General features: G+C 46.9%; 1 long non-coding RNA gene and 1 other non-coding gene across 2 annotated transcripts in view; one reads left to right on the forward strand and one right to left on the reverse strand.

Moving 5' to 3' along the window:
• Window positions 1-800: 800 nt before the first annotated feature.
• LOC132345059 (uncharacterized) overlaps window positions 801-15,042 on the reverse strand; it is a 49,119-nt gene continuing 34,877 nt past the window's right edge. Inside the window, exon 2 of the long non-coding RNA XR_009494161.1 lies at window positions 801-3,130. This is a non-coding gene — a long non-coding RNA (uncharacterized lncRNA). The remainder of the gene's footprint in view (window positions 3,131-15,042) is intronic.
• Window positions 14,550-14,621, forward strand: TRNAH-GUG (transfer RNA histidin (anticodon GUG)). The gene has a single exon. It is a non-coding gene; the product is annotated as a tRNA-His (tRNA).

Here is a 15,042-nt window from a genome sequence, read left to right on the forward strand (position 1 = left end):
GCCCTTTGGGAAGTAGGCTGTGGGAGTGTTTCTGAGGGTGCTGGGTGCCATATTGTGGTCTCCAGGTCAATGTCACCTTGCACCTCAAATGCACCCCAGGCAAGGAATTGCAGGCCACCTCCCTGCTCCCGAATTCCCAAAGTGGGGAGCTAAGCTAGGTCTTTCAGAAGGAAGAAAACAGACATTGGATGGATTTTCAAAGAGTTTCTAGGCCGTACCCAGTTAGGGCTCCTGGAGAGATAAATGAGAATTTTGCACCAAAAGCTCTTATCCAGGTTGACACACAGTGTGTGTACTCACAGGATGCAAGAATTTTCCAAACAGACCTAGGCCCACTAGATCTTGTCTGCAGGGGAACCGTGATGCAGCAGATGTTTGTTTTTTACTCTGACTTTTTCTATGTGTGCAGGATCCTTTCCTAGGCACAAGACCTCAGGAGCCACCCAAAAATGACCTTGAAGCAACTGCTTTCAACAATTTGTGTATCTCAGCACGCAGGAGTCTGGGAAAGCTATCTTACTTTGAGGAATGAGAAGCATCCATAGAGAGTGTGTTTTCAGGCCTCTATATTGCAGCAACTGTTTTGCTTCTCACATGTCAGACCTCCAGGCCTGCTCTGAGGGCCTAAATTCTAGTCAGGGCCATGTGTCTCCCTGCCCTTTCTGAGTCTTGCAAACACATTCCTTGGTCATAGCGCTACTGAAAATTTCTTGCTGAACCACGAAAGGTGCCGAGATTCTTGGTTTCTGGAGGAGAAGAATTCAATCCGGGGCCAGAGTCGAGGCTTCATCCCTCTGAGCTGTTGTGTAATAGAGTTTTATTAAAGTATAAAAGGGGTAGAAAAAGCTTCTGACATAGACATCAGAAGGGGGCAGAAAGAGTACCCCCTTGCTAGTGTTAGCAATGAAGTTATATACCTTTTAATTACTTATTACAATGATTCAATCACATTTCTCAAGTTCGTGAAAATTTTACAAGACCCACTCCCAAAATTTACCTTTTAGGATAACAAGATTAAATTTAAATATATAATGATCCTACCAGACCCACTCCCATAATATACATTCTAAGATATCAGGATACAGTTCAGTTCAGTTTGGTTGCTCAGTCATGTCAGTCTCATTGTGACCCCATGAGCCACAGCCTGCCAGGCCTCCCTGTGCACCACCAACTCCTGGAGTTTACCCAAACTCATGTTCATTGAGTCAGTGATGCCATCTAATCATCTCATCCTCTGTCTTCCCCTTCTCCTGCCCTCAGTCTTTCCCAGCATCAGGGTCTTTTCAAATGAGTCAGCTCTTCTCATCAGGTGGATTAGTCAGAAGGTTTTCAGGAAGGAGAAACTGTCCTCAAGCAGGTTACATTGTTGTTGTATAATCCCTAGTACAGAGTCTAAACCGAATTGTGTAATTGACTAAGACTAAGGAATGTAAACAAATAAAGTTTGTCCTTTCCTCCTTCTTGAGATTTCCAGACCCCTATCTCCACTTCAAGAGCCCCAGAGCCCTTTCTCCTCCTTGGGGACCCTGCACTTCTTATCAATCTGCCTAGGAATTGACTCCCTCATTCCCCCCTTTTCTTTTAGGAGAATTATGTTGCCTAGGGAAAGGGGCGTCATTCTCATTCCATAACTGCTTCAGAGCTGATAAAGGGCATTGTCCTTAAATTGTTGAGGCAACATATTCTCTTAACCCTCATATTGAGGTTTGTGATCCAGGGGCCCCAAGTAATAGTTGGAGGAGGCTGTGGCACTCATAGGAGCTTGGACAACTATTTGTAACTTAAAAGCTTTCATGCAACTAGAAGAAAATCTAGCTACACAGTTACAGATGCAGGGAGCAAAGAACAAAAACAAAACAATCAGAATTATTGTAATTAAGATAGTTTTCCACCATGGGGAGCTAGTTAACATCTCCCAAAGTGAGGTAATTGAGGCTTTAGGAGTATCCATAGCCTCAATCATCTTGTTCATGTATTTAGTAAAATTAGAAACATTAGTGCTCATCAGATATATATGTATAGCATTAGGTATGAATAATGGCACAAGTTCCTCCTTGTGCAGCTGTCAGAATATCTAAGGCCAATCTGTTTTGTAAGACCCCCTTTCTAATTCGTCCTTATTTAGCATTAAGAGCTGAAATAGCTTTTTGAGACTCTTGTAATGCCTGTTGAATAAAATTAGTCAAAGCATCCACTCATAGCATAACATCTGTAGTTCCCAGAGAGGGAACAAACACTGCAGCCAAATAACCATGCCAGTGAAATACAGACTTTGTCCACCGAGTTTTAAGGTGTGGTAAATTAGCATGCTTTTTTGGAAGCTCTGAAAATATAAAGCCATGAGTAAAAGCTAGACCTAGGGTTCATCTCCCTATCCAACCAGGGGGAATCCATGCCCAAAGGTAAGTGCCACATATCCAATAGGTCCCGTTTGGAGGAAGCCAGTGTGATTGAGATATCCAGTCCTAATCAGTGCCTGGCAAGCCAAAGGGAGGACCTGAACTGGGGTTGGAAAACATGGGAATGATTACATTGCATATTTCCTGAAGCAAAAATCCCAGTTGTTTCCAATCATTACAATTAAGTTGTTGGCTAACTTATGGGGATGGCTCTATTTGTTCCCAGCATATAAGGGCAGTAGATATTAGACGTTCTTTTTCAGGAGTTAGCCATTTAACCTCATCTCATATTTGATAAACGTTCAGGTAAAAAAAACATTAGATCTAGACACGTTTGCCTTATGTGTAGTGAAATAGTCATTAAACCGAGACAATGTATAATCAAAATTAAAAGTCACGTTATGTCCATAGTTAAAGTACAAAGTGTTGCACCAGTACATCTTAGGGTTGTTAGATGTCATCAGTTTTAGAAGAGGCATCACATATGATTGTTGTTGAAGGTATTCACAGACTTGGAGAAAGTCTTTTCCCTGAAGTAGAGATGTTTACCACCACGGGAAACCTTCCACTGATGAAGAGGGGAGTGCTCCACTGAACCAGCAGTTAGACCGATTGTGGAATGCAGCGTATGAGTGAGCCCAGGACAGAAAGGCATTGTCTTGAGGATCAAATCGCAGACTCAGGATTTTTGTAGTCAGCAGAAGTAGACTCACATAGATTATCAGGCCCATCTGAAAAGTACAAAGTCAGAACATAGAAAGTACAGACATAAAATGATGTCACTTAGTTCTGGTCAGGGTGCCACCTCTTAACTTGAGTGTGGTGCACCCACGAATCAATTCCTGGCACTTTGACAGCTGTGGGAGAATAAGTAATCTGGTAAGGGCCTGCCCAGAGGGGCTCGAAGGACTGGCCCCCAGATCCCAATGTTTTTATCAGAACCTCAATTCCTGGCTCAAATAGAGGCTTAATTGACTCAGAGCCTGGGTCAGGTGTCACCTCCCGGAGTTCTGTTGAAAAGCTGAGAGCTGAGTTACATAATTAGTTAATTCTAAGGCTTCAGGGTCTATAACAATGCCTGTGTATAAGAAAGGCCTTCCATAAATACATTCAAATGGGGACAGTCCCTTCTTTTGAGGGGCAGTCCAAGCCCTTATTAAGGCTGTGGGTAGAACTTTAATCCAACTGTCCTGCATCTCTTGAGTTAATTTGTGCAGATGTCTTTTGATAATATCATTAGCCTTTTCAACCTTTCCTGAGGATTGGGGTCTCCAGGAACAGTGTAAGTGATATTTTATTCCTAGAGCTTTAAACATGTCCTGAGTTATGGCAGCTTTAAAGGCAGAGCCATTGTCACTCTGAAGGCTCTGTGGCAGCCCAAACGTGGGGATAATATCATGGATTAAAATTGTTATCTTTGATCTTGACAACTACAGGAATAGCATTTTGTGCTTGACCCACAGATTTTTCATCATTTCACTCTAGGATTTACATTTTGTTTAATTAAAGGGAGAGAAAGGGAGGGCTCCATATTCATGAAAGCAGTGGCATGGACCTTGCTCAGTATATCCTTCCCCAAAAGGGGTGAGGGAGACACTGGCACTATCTGAAACTTGTGTGAAAATAGCACAGCGTTCCAGTTATAGCTTAAAGAACAACTGAAGTAATACCTTTTGGGTCATCCAGACAGTCCCACTATGGAAGTAGATTGGGAAGAAAGTGGGCCAGGGGCTTCAGAAAGCACAGAGAAAGTTGCCCCAGTATCTAAAAGGAAATAAACGGATTGGCCCCCCACAGTTATTAATACCTGGGGTTCCTCAGGTGTAATTAGGATAGGAGCTTGTGTGGGTACCACCAGGCACCTTCAGTCTTGATTGTCTTGAGAGTCTGACCCCTGAAACCTACGCCTATGGGGGCAGTCTCTCCTCCAGTGTGGTCCCTTGCAGACCGGACATGGAGCCAGGTGCGGCTTAGATGCCTGAGGGCAATCCTGCTTGAGGTGCCCCTCCCTTCCACAGTAATAGCAAACCCATCCCTTTTCACCTGGGTCCCTCTGGGGATTTTCTCAAGCTGTTTAAGAATGGTTCTTAAAGCCATTACGAGGGCTTCCACCTGTTCCTTTGTCTTTTTCTGCATTTCTTTCTTTCCCTCATGTTCCCTACCATAGTAGACTGTTTGAGCCAGTTGCAACAGATTATTTAAAGACTGATTTGGTCCACATGCCTGTTTTAATAGCTTACAGTGGATATCTGGAGCCGATTGAGTGAGAAATCTATCTTTTAAGATCACTCTCCCCTCTTCACTTTCGGGATCAGTCTCAGTAAATCTGCAAAGGGCTTCTCTCAGTCTATCTAGGAATTTAGCAGGAGCTTCCTTCTCCTTCTGTTCTATGTTTGCCAATTTAGCATAGTTTAAAGTCTCAGCATGTGCTTGCCTGAGTCCTTCAAGAGTACATCTGACAAAAAGACTCTGATCCCATCTTCCTTTAGCCATGGTATAGTCCCAGTATAGTTCAATAGTTGGAACCACCTGATTCCCAGTGGGGACGGCAGCTATCTCGTCCTCCCTCTTCCCTACTGATTCATTACCAAGTCATTCATCTGCATAAGCAACCACTTTTCCCAAAACTCTATTTTTTGAGTGGGGAGTCAGCGTTTGTCCCAAGATATGCATCACATCCTTCAAGTAAGGTCATAAAGCAGAGTAACACTTTTATGTTTGTGAAAAGCTCTAATATACTTTTCTGGGTCCTGTAAATAGTCTCAACCACAATTGATACTATTTGAATTTCTACTGAGACTGAGGCAACCCCTACTGGGAGGGTGCCCTGATTCTCAGCCTGTTCAGTTGGGGACCCCTGATACAGGGGTAAAGTAGGAGGACAGGAGGGAACTGAAGGTTTCACACCCAAATCTATACCCTTAGGACATAAGTCTGGCATACCTCAAAGAGAGAAAAAGGGCAACACATATGCTACGTCTACCCATTTCCCTTTCTTTCTACAGAACCAGTCTAATTGTAAAACAGTATTATAATTAAGAGACTCTCCAACCAGCTACCATTCGCCACCCTACAGTGGATACTGTGGCCATGCAGTATCACAGTATCACATAGGGAGACCAGGTGTGCTTTATTTAAGCTCTGGGGATCAAATCTATCCCAGTTTTTCTGTATACAGTTAAAAGGAACAAGCCTGGAATTGTTAGCTCCCATCTGTAAGAGAGAAAGAAGCGACCAATACCATTGTTCTACCAGAGGTGTCCCTCCCTACTCTAGATGGGGGTGGAGACAGACTTTACATGAAAGCTTTCCTTCCTTGGTCAGACTTAGTCTGTCCCTTACTGACGCAGGCACCATACTCATCCCTCCCAGTTCTACCACAGAGGTGGGGTGGAGATGTGCCAGGGGTAGACCTGATGGCATCACAGACTGATGTCCAGTTCCTCACCATTAAAACCTTGCTTGCCTCTGATGCCACCTGGGGTGGAATCAGAGTAACCTTTCAGACTGCCTCCCAGGCTAAGACCACTGGGGAAAACATTTGTCACCTGAGTGCCTGTGCACGACCCTGAGTATATTCCTGACCACAATAAGACCGGTATGAATATAAACTGAGATGTCCTTTCCAAGCATTGCCTCACCAGTATAAGCAATAGAAAAAGAGATAATGAAGGGCTAGCCAGTGAAAAATTGATAGAGCCAGTCGTTTCAGTTCATTCCCACAGATTCCACAGAAAGAGTATCTAAGGAGTTGGAACAAAAACCACTGGAAAGTCTCCTCTGGTCCACCAAGAGCTAGCATTATCAAAGGAAGAAACTCATTATACTTTCAATCTGGGTAACCTTTAACCTCATAGATGCTCTTGAAGCTAGAGCTCCATTTAACTTCTGAACTTTTGATTCCTAGCGAGGCTAGGTGTTTCCTGACTACCAGTTCAAGTTTGGGACCTAAGTAATAGTACACAGTAACAGCATAGATCACAAGTCCCTTGAAAGTCTATGATTCAACATATTAGGTTAGTACCTCTAATTCCCAAGAAGTCATGAAATTGTCAAAGAGACCAGAAAGTTTGACTGAGAAAGCAGAGTTCGGTCCACACATTTCGCCCATTTCTGGTCGATCCCTGAAGATGTTGGGTACCTCTTGGCATTGGCAGGTCAGTATAAACCCCTGACAGGTTTCTGCCATAAGCTGTATGAGATCACTGTGGAATCGCAGAGCAGGGATCCTCACTTGCTTCTCGCAGGGCATTTCATTCATTTATGCAAGCACAGCATAGAGTTAATAAAGTACAGCAGAAAACGTGTTTACAAGGAGAACAAATAACTAAAACTCAGAGCATTCTTATCTTCTCCTAAAGAATCCTGGACAAACCCCCAAGATGAAAGGTCATTGCTGAACCATGAAAGACGCTGTGATTCCTGGCCTCCAGAAGAGAAGAATTCAATCCAGGGCTAGAGACAAGGATTGATGGCTCAGAGCTTTTGTGTTATACAGTTTTATTAAAGTATAAAAGGGATAGGAAAAGCTTTTGACATAGACATCAGAAGAGGGCAGAAAGAGTACCCCCTGGCTAGTGTTAGCAATGGAGTTATATACTTTTTAATTAGTTATTACAATGAATCAAAAGAATGTCTCAAGTTCGTGAAAATTCTACCAGACCCACTCCACAATTTACCTTTTAGGATAACAAGATTAGAATTTAACAATAGAAAGATCCTACAAGACCCACTCCAATAATATACATTCTACAATATCAGGATTAGTCAGAAGGTTTTCAGAAAAGAGAAACTGTCTTTAAACAGGATACATTGTTGTATAATCTAAACTCTAGTACAGAGTTTAAACTGAGTTGTATAATTGACTAAGACTAGGAAAGGTAGACAAAAAAAAATTTTCCTTTTCCTCCACCTTGAGAATTCCAGAAGAGAGCCTCCAAGAGGGCCTCTCTCTCCAAGCTTCCTCCTTCAAGATCCCCAGACCCTTTTCTTCTCCTTGGGGATCCTGGACTTCTTATCAATCTGCCTAGGAATTGACACTCTCAGTACTGTCCATGAGGAAGCAGGTTGCCGGAGTGTATCTGAGAGGGTCGGGTGCCATACTGTGGTCACCTCATTGAGGTGACCTTGCACCTCAAATGGGCCCCAAGCGAGGAGTTGCAGGCTACCCCCCTTGCTTCAGAAATCCCAAAGTTGGGAACAAAGCTAGCTCTGTCAGAAGGAAAAAACAAAAAACAAAAAAACAGCAATCTAATGGATGTTCAAGCAGTTGCCAGGCTGCACTGAATTAGGACTCCCCAAGAGAAAAATGTGAATTTTGCCCTCTAGGCATGGTTTCCAGATTGAAACACAGGGGGTGTCACTGCAATATCCAAGAATGTTCTAGACAAACTTAGGATCACGAGCTCTCTCCTGCAGAGGAAACATGACATAATAGCTGTTTGGAGGTTGCTCTGACTTTCCCTTGGAGTGAGGCCCTTGGGTGCAGGGCCTCAGGGGCCACTGCCACTGAAAAATGACCTCCAAGCAAGCGCTTTCAAGCAGTGTGTGACTCTCTGCACGCAGGAAGCTGGGAAAACTCTTTCTTCAAGGAAGGAAAAACATCCAGAGAGTGTTTTTCAGGCCTCTATCTTGCAGCAACTCTTTTCTCAGAAGTCAGATATTCAGGCCTACCCCGAAGGCCTCAATTTCCAAGTCAGGGCTGTATGTCTCCGTGCACTTTCTGAGCCTTCAAATACATTTCTAGGTCATAAAAGTACTGCCTGTGAGGAAGCAGGTTATCGGAGTGTGTTTGAGAGGGCTGGGTGCCATACTCATGTCACCTCTTCAAAGTCGCCAAGCACTGTGAGAACTCCGAGTTCCTCACCAAGACTCTACTGGAATCCTGCATCCCCTGCTGCAAATCTAGAGGAACACTGATTTCCTGCTGCACTTCTAGAGGATCCCAGAGTCCCTTGCAGCAATACTTTAGGAAACCCCGAGTTTCCAGCAACAACTATAGAGGAACCCTGAGTTTTTGCGGCAACTTGAAAGGAAGGCCTGATTGCCCTGCAGCAACTTGAGAGCAATCCGTAGTTCACCCAGGCAACTGGAAAGGAAGCTTGACTCTCTTTTTGCAACTTGAGAGGTTCCCCCAGATACCTGTCACAACTCGAGAGGAACCACAAGCTTCCCACCACAACTTGAGATGAGGCTTGAATTCCCTGAAGAACCTTGAGAGGAATCCCAAGTTCCCCCTCACAATAGGAAAGGAGGCCTGACACCCCTAGGGCAACTAGAGTGGTTCCCTGAGATCCCTGTCGCAACTCAAGAGGAGCCCCCAAATTCCAGTGGCAACTTGAGAGGAACATTGAGCTTCCCACCACAATTCGAGAAATACCACAAGATCCACCCTCAACCCAAAATGAGGTGGAATTTTACTGCAGCAACACAACAGAAATCCCGTGTTCCCCTTCACAGCTGGGAAGAAGACTTGACTTATTGTTGGCAGAACAGAGGCTCTCCATATCCCCTTTGCAACTAGAGAGGAACCCAAAGCTTCCTGCTGCAACTCGAAAAATACCACAAGATTCCTTCTGAAATGGAGATGAGGCCTGGTTCCCCTGTAGCAACTTGAGAGCAATCCCAAGTTCCCCCAGGCAACTGGAAAGGAGGCTTGACTCCCTTTTTGAAACTCGAGAGTTTCCCCCTGATCCCTGTTCAACTCGTGAGGAATCCCGAGCTTCCTGCTGCAACTCGAGAAAAACGACAAGATCACCCCTCAACCCGAAATTAGGTGGGATTTCACTGCGACTTGAAAGCAATCCCGAGTTCCCCCTTGCAACACGAAAGGAAGCTCGACTCCCATTTTGCAACCCGACAGGTTCCCCAGATCCCTGTCGCAATTCAAGAGGAAGCCCGAGTTTCCTGATGCAACAGGAGATAAGCCACGAGATCCCATCTCAACTCAAGATGAGGTCTGATTCCCCTGCAGCGACTCGAGAGCAATCCCAAGTTCCCCCTCGCAACTCAAAAGGAGGCTTGACTCCCTTTTGCAACTCGAGAAGTTCCCCCAGATCCCCATCACACCTCCAGAGAAACCCCAAGTTTCCTGCAGAAACTTGAGAACACCGAGTTCCTAACCACCTTTGCTCCTACTAGATAGTGGTCTCGAGTTACCCCTCGGAATCGGAAAGGAGGCCTGACCCCCTATAGCAACTAGAGATGTTCACTGAGATACCCGTCACAACTTGAGACCCCAAATTTCCTGCCTCAACTCAAGACGAGGCCGGATTCCCCTGCAGCACCTAGAGAGGAATCCCAAGGTCCTCCTCACAACTAAAAAGGAGGCTTGACTTCCCTGAGGCAACTCAAGAGGATCAGTGAGATCCCCGTCCCAACTTGACAGGATCCCTGAGATTCCAGCCACACGTCAAGGAAAACCACGAGATTCCCCCAAACCTGCAATGAGGCACAATTCCCCTGCAGCAACTTGAGAGCAATCCCAGGTTCACTCTCGCAACTCAATAGAAGGCTTGATTCCCTTTTTGCAACTCGAGAGGTACCCCCATATCCCCATCGCAACTCGAGAGCAACCCTGAGCTTCCCGCCTCAACTCAAGAAAAACTATGAGATCCCCCCCTCAACCCCAGATGAGGTCCAATTCCTCTGCAGCAGCACGGAACCAAGCCCAAGTTCCCCCAGGCAACTGGAAAGGAGGCTTGACTCCCTTTGTGAAACTTGAGAGGCTCCCCCAGATCCCCATTGCAACTCAGGAGGAACCCCGAGGTTCCCGTCACAACACAAGAAAAACTATAAGATCCCTGTGCAACATGAGATGAGCCCCAATTACACTACAGTGACTTGAGAGCAATCCAGAGTTTCCCCTTGCAATTTGAAAGGCTTGACTGGCTTTTTTCAACTTGAGAGGTTCCCACACATCACCATTGCAACTCGAGAGGAGCCCTGAGCTTTCCGCCACAACTCGAGATAAACCATGAGATCCCATCTCAACCCAAGATGAGGCACGTTCCCACTGCTTCTACACATGAGCAATCCCGAGTCCCACAGGCAATTGGAAAGGAGGCATGGCTCCCTTTATGCAATTCGAAAGGTTCGCCCAGATCCCCATTGAAACTTGAGAGTAATCATGAGCTTCCAGCCACAACTCGCAAAGAACACCGTGTTTCCAACCACATCTTGAGATGATGCCTGAAACCCCTGCTTTGACTCGAGAGGAATCCCGAGCTCCCCCATGCAACACTAAAGGAGGCCTGACTCCCCAGAGGCAAATAGAGAAGTTCCCTGAGATCCCGGTCACAACTTGAGAGGAACCCTGAGATCCCTGTCAAAACTTGAGAGGAACCCCGAGTTTCCTGCCTCAATGGGACATGAGGCTGGATTCCTATGCAGCAACTCAAGAGGAATCCCGAGTTCCCCCTTACAACTGGAAAGGAGGCCTGACTCCTCTGAGGCAACTTGAGAGGATTACTGAGATCCCCACCACATCTCGACAGGATTCCTGAGCTTTGAACCGCACCTCGAGAAAAACCACGAGATCCCCCTTCAACCCGAGGTGAGGCCAGATTCCCCTTCAGCGATTCAAGAGCAATCCCTAGTTCCCCCTCGCAACCTTAAAGGAAACCTCCTCATTTCCTTTTAGTAACAGAAGAGGGTGCCCCAGATCCCTGTCGAAACTTGAGAGTAACCCCGAGCTTCCAGTCACAACTCGAGAAAAATCACAAGAACCCCCTCAACCCGAGATGAGGCCAATACCACTGCAGTGACTGGAGAGCAATCCCAAGTTCCCCCTTGTAACTTGATAGGAGGGTTCACTCCCCTTTTGCAACTCGAGAGGTTCCACCAGTTCACTGTTGCAAGTCAAGAGGAACCCCAAACTTCCCACCACAACTCGAGAAAAACCATGAGATCCCTGCTCAACCCGAGATGAGGCCTGAGTCCGCTGCAGTGACTCAAGGTCATTCTCGAGTTACCCAGGCCACTGGAAAAGAGGCTTGACTCCCATTTTGCAACTTGAGCAGTTCCCCAAGATCCCCGTCACAACTCAAAAGGAACCCCGAGCTTCCTGCGTCAACTTGAGATGAGGCCAGATTCCCCTACAACACCTCCAGAGGAATCCCAAGTTCCCCCTAACAACTCGAAAGGAGGCTTGTCTCCCTATTTGCAACTCAAGAAGTTCCCACAGATCCCCGATGCAACTTGAAAGGAACACCGACCTTCCAACCCAATGCCAGAAAAAGCACAAGATTTCTCCTCAACCCGAAATGAGGCCTGATTCCACAGAATCGAGTCAAGGGCAATCCTGAGTTCCCCCAGGCAACTAGAAAGGAGGCTTGACTCCCGATTTTGAAACTCGAGAGGAACCCAGAGTTTCCTGCTTCAACTTGAGATGAGGCTCGATTCCCCTGCAGCCACTCGAGAGCAATCCCTAGGTCCCCCTCACAACTCAAAAGGAAACCTGACTCTCCTGAGGCAACTTGGGATGTTCACTGAGATCCCTGTTGCAACTCGAGAGGAGTCCCCAGCTTTCCATCACTATTTAAGAAAAACTATGGATCCCCCTCACCCAGAAATGAGGCACCATTACCTCACAGTAACTCAAGTGAAATCCCGAGTTCCCCATGGAACTTGAAAGGAGTCTTGACACCATTTTGTAACTTAAGAGGTTCCCCCAGATCCCCGTCACAACTGGAGAGGAACCCCAAGCTTCCTGCCCCAACTCGAGAAAACCCACCATATCCTCCCTCAACCCGAGATGAGCCCCGATTCCCCTTCAGCAACTCAAGAGCAATGGCGAGTTCACTCTCACAACTTGAAAGGAGGCTTGACTCCCTTTTGGCAACTCGAAAGATTCCGCTAGATTCCCATCACAACTCGAGAGGAACACCGAGTTTCTGCCTCAACTCGAGATGAGGTCAGATTTCCCTGCAGCGACTCAAGAGCAATCCTGAGTTCCCCCGGGCAACTGGAAAGGAGGCTTGACACACATTTTGAAACTCGAGAGGTTCACTGAGATCCCTGTCACAACTCAAGAGAAGCCCTGTGCTTCCCACCACAACTCGATGAAAACCACAAGTTCTCCCCCTCAATCCGAGATGAGGCAGGATTCCACTGCAGTGACTTGAGAGCAATCCCGAGTTCCCCCTTGCAACTGAAAAGGAGGCCTGACTCTCCATATGCAACTTGAGAGGTTCCCTGAGATCCCCGTTGCAACTCTAGAGGAACCCCAAGCTTTCTGTCATAACTCGAGAAAAATCCACGACATCCCCCCTCACCCAGAAATGAAGCCCCATTACCACACAGTGACTCCAGTGAAATCTCGAGTTCCCCCCAGAACTAGAAAGGAGGCTTGACTCTCTTTTTGTAAGTCGAGAGATTCCTGCAGATCCCTGTCACAACCTGAGAGAAACCCCTAGCTTCCGACCAAAATGAGAGAAAAACCATAAGATACCCCTCAACCCGAGGTGAGGCGGGATACCACTGCAGCGAATCAAGAGCAATCCCAAGTTCTCCCTCACAAGTGGAAAGCAAGCTTGACTCCCTTTTTGCAACTCGAGATGTTCCCCCAGATCCCCGTCACAACTCGAGAGGAACCCCGAGTTTCGTGCCTCAGCTCAAGATGAGGACCAATCCCCCTGAAGCACCTCGAGAGAAATCCCGAGTTCCCCCTTACTACTGGAAAGGAGGACTGACTCCCCTGTGGCAACTCACGAAGTTCTGTAAGATCCTTGTCGCAACTCATGACGAACCCTGACCTTCCTACCACAACTCGAGAAAAACCACGAGATCCTCCCTCAACCCGAGATGAGACCCGATTCCCCTTCAGCAACTCAATAGCAATCTCGAGTTCCCCCTTGCAACTTGAAAGGAGGCTTTACTCCCTTTTTGCAACTTGAGAGGTTCCCTTTGATTCCTGTCACAACACGAGGGGAAACCTGAGAATCCCACCACAAGTCAAGATCAGTCATATTCCCCTGAAGCAACTCGATGTCAATCCTGAGTTCCCCCCAGCAACAGGAAAGAAGGCTTAATAAGCATTTTTCAACTTGAGAGGTTCCCTTATACCCAACGTAAATCGAGAGGAACCCTGAGCTTCCTGCCACAACTCGAGAAAAACCACGAGATCCCCCTCAACATGAGATGAGGTCCGATTCCCCTGTAGGGACTATAGGGCAACCCAGAGTTCCCCCAGGAGGCTTGACTCCCGTTTTACAACTAGAGAGGTTCCACCAGATCCCTGTCTTAACTTGAGAGGAACCCCTACTTTCCCCCTGCAACTCGAGAAAAATCACAAGATCCCCCCTCAACCCAAGATGAGGCCAGATTCCACTGCAGTGACTAAGTGCAATGCCAATCTCCAACACACAACTGGAAAGGAGGTTTGACTCTCTGTTTGGAACTTGAGAGGTTGCCTCAGATCCCTGTCACAACTCAAGAGGAAGCCCAAGTTTCCCACCTCAACTCGAGAAGTACCCGAGTTTCCTGCCACAACTCAAGAAGAACCCTGTGTTCCCAACAAACCTTGAGATGAAGGCCCATTCCCCTGCTTTGACTCGAGAGGAATCCTGAAATCCCCATCAGAACTAGAAAGGTGGCCTGACACTCCAGATAGAAATGAAGAGACTCCCTTAGGTCCCCATCACAACATGAGCGGAACCCCGAGATCCCCGTCGGAACTCGAGAGGAACCCCGAGGTTCACGCCTCAATTCGAGATGAGGCCCAATTCCCCTGAAGCACCTCAAAAGGAATCCCAAGTTTGCCCTCACAACTGGAAATGAGGCCTAAATCCCCTGAGGCAACACGAGAGGTTCCCTGAGATCCCCTTCGAAACTTGAGAGGAACACAGTGCTTCATGCAGCAACTTGACAAAAACCACGAGATACCTCCTCAACCAGAGATGAGGCCCGATTGCCTGCAGCGACTCAAGAGCAATCCTGAGCTCCCCCTCACAACTCAAAAGGAGGCCTGATTACCCTGAGGCAACCTAAGTGGTACTCTGATATCTCCATTGCAACTCGACATGAACCCCGAGTTTCCCACCTGAATTCGAGATGAGGCCAGATTCCCATGCAGCAACAGGAGAGGAAACCCCAGTTCCCCTTTGCAACTTGAAAAAAGGCATGACTCACTTGAGGCAACAGGTTAGGGCTTCCCTGGTGGCTCAGAGGGTAAAGCATCTGCCTGTGATGCAGGAGACCCAGGTTCAATCCCTGGGTCGGGAAGATCCCCTGGAGAAGGAAATGGCAATCCACAACAGTATTCTTGTCTGGAGAGTCCCATGGACAGAGGAACCTGGTGGGCTATAGTTCACAGGGTCACAAAGAGTAGGACACGACTGAGTGACTACACTACACTACTACTACACTTGAGGCAACAGGATAGGTCCCCTCAGGTCCCTGTCACAACTCGAAAGGAAGCCAAGCTTCCCATGGCAAATGGAGAAAAACCATGAGATTCCCCACTTATCTTATGATGAGGCCCAATTCCCCTTCAGTGACTCGAGAGCAGTCCCAAGTTCCCCCTTGCAACTAGAAAGGATGTTTGCCTCCCTTTTGCCACTCAAAAGGCTCCCCCAGATCCCCATTGCAACTCATGAGGAACCCCAAGCTTCCCACTGCAATGGAACAAAAAGACACAAGATCC

The sequence above is a fragment of the Bos taurus genome, chromosome 4 (genome assembly GCF_002263795.3).
Source record: "Bos taurus isolate L1 Dominette 01449 registration number 42190680 breed Hereford chromosome 4, ARS-UCD2.0, whole genome shotgun sequence".
Classification (NCBI taxonomy): Eukaryota; Metazoa; Chordata; class Mammalia; order Artiodactyla; family Bovidae; genus Bos; species Bos taurus.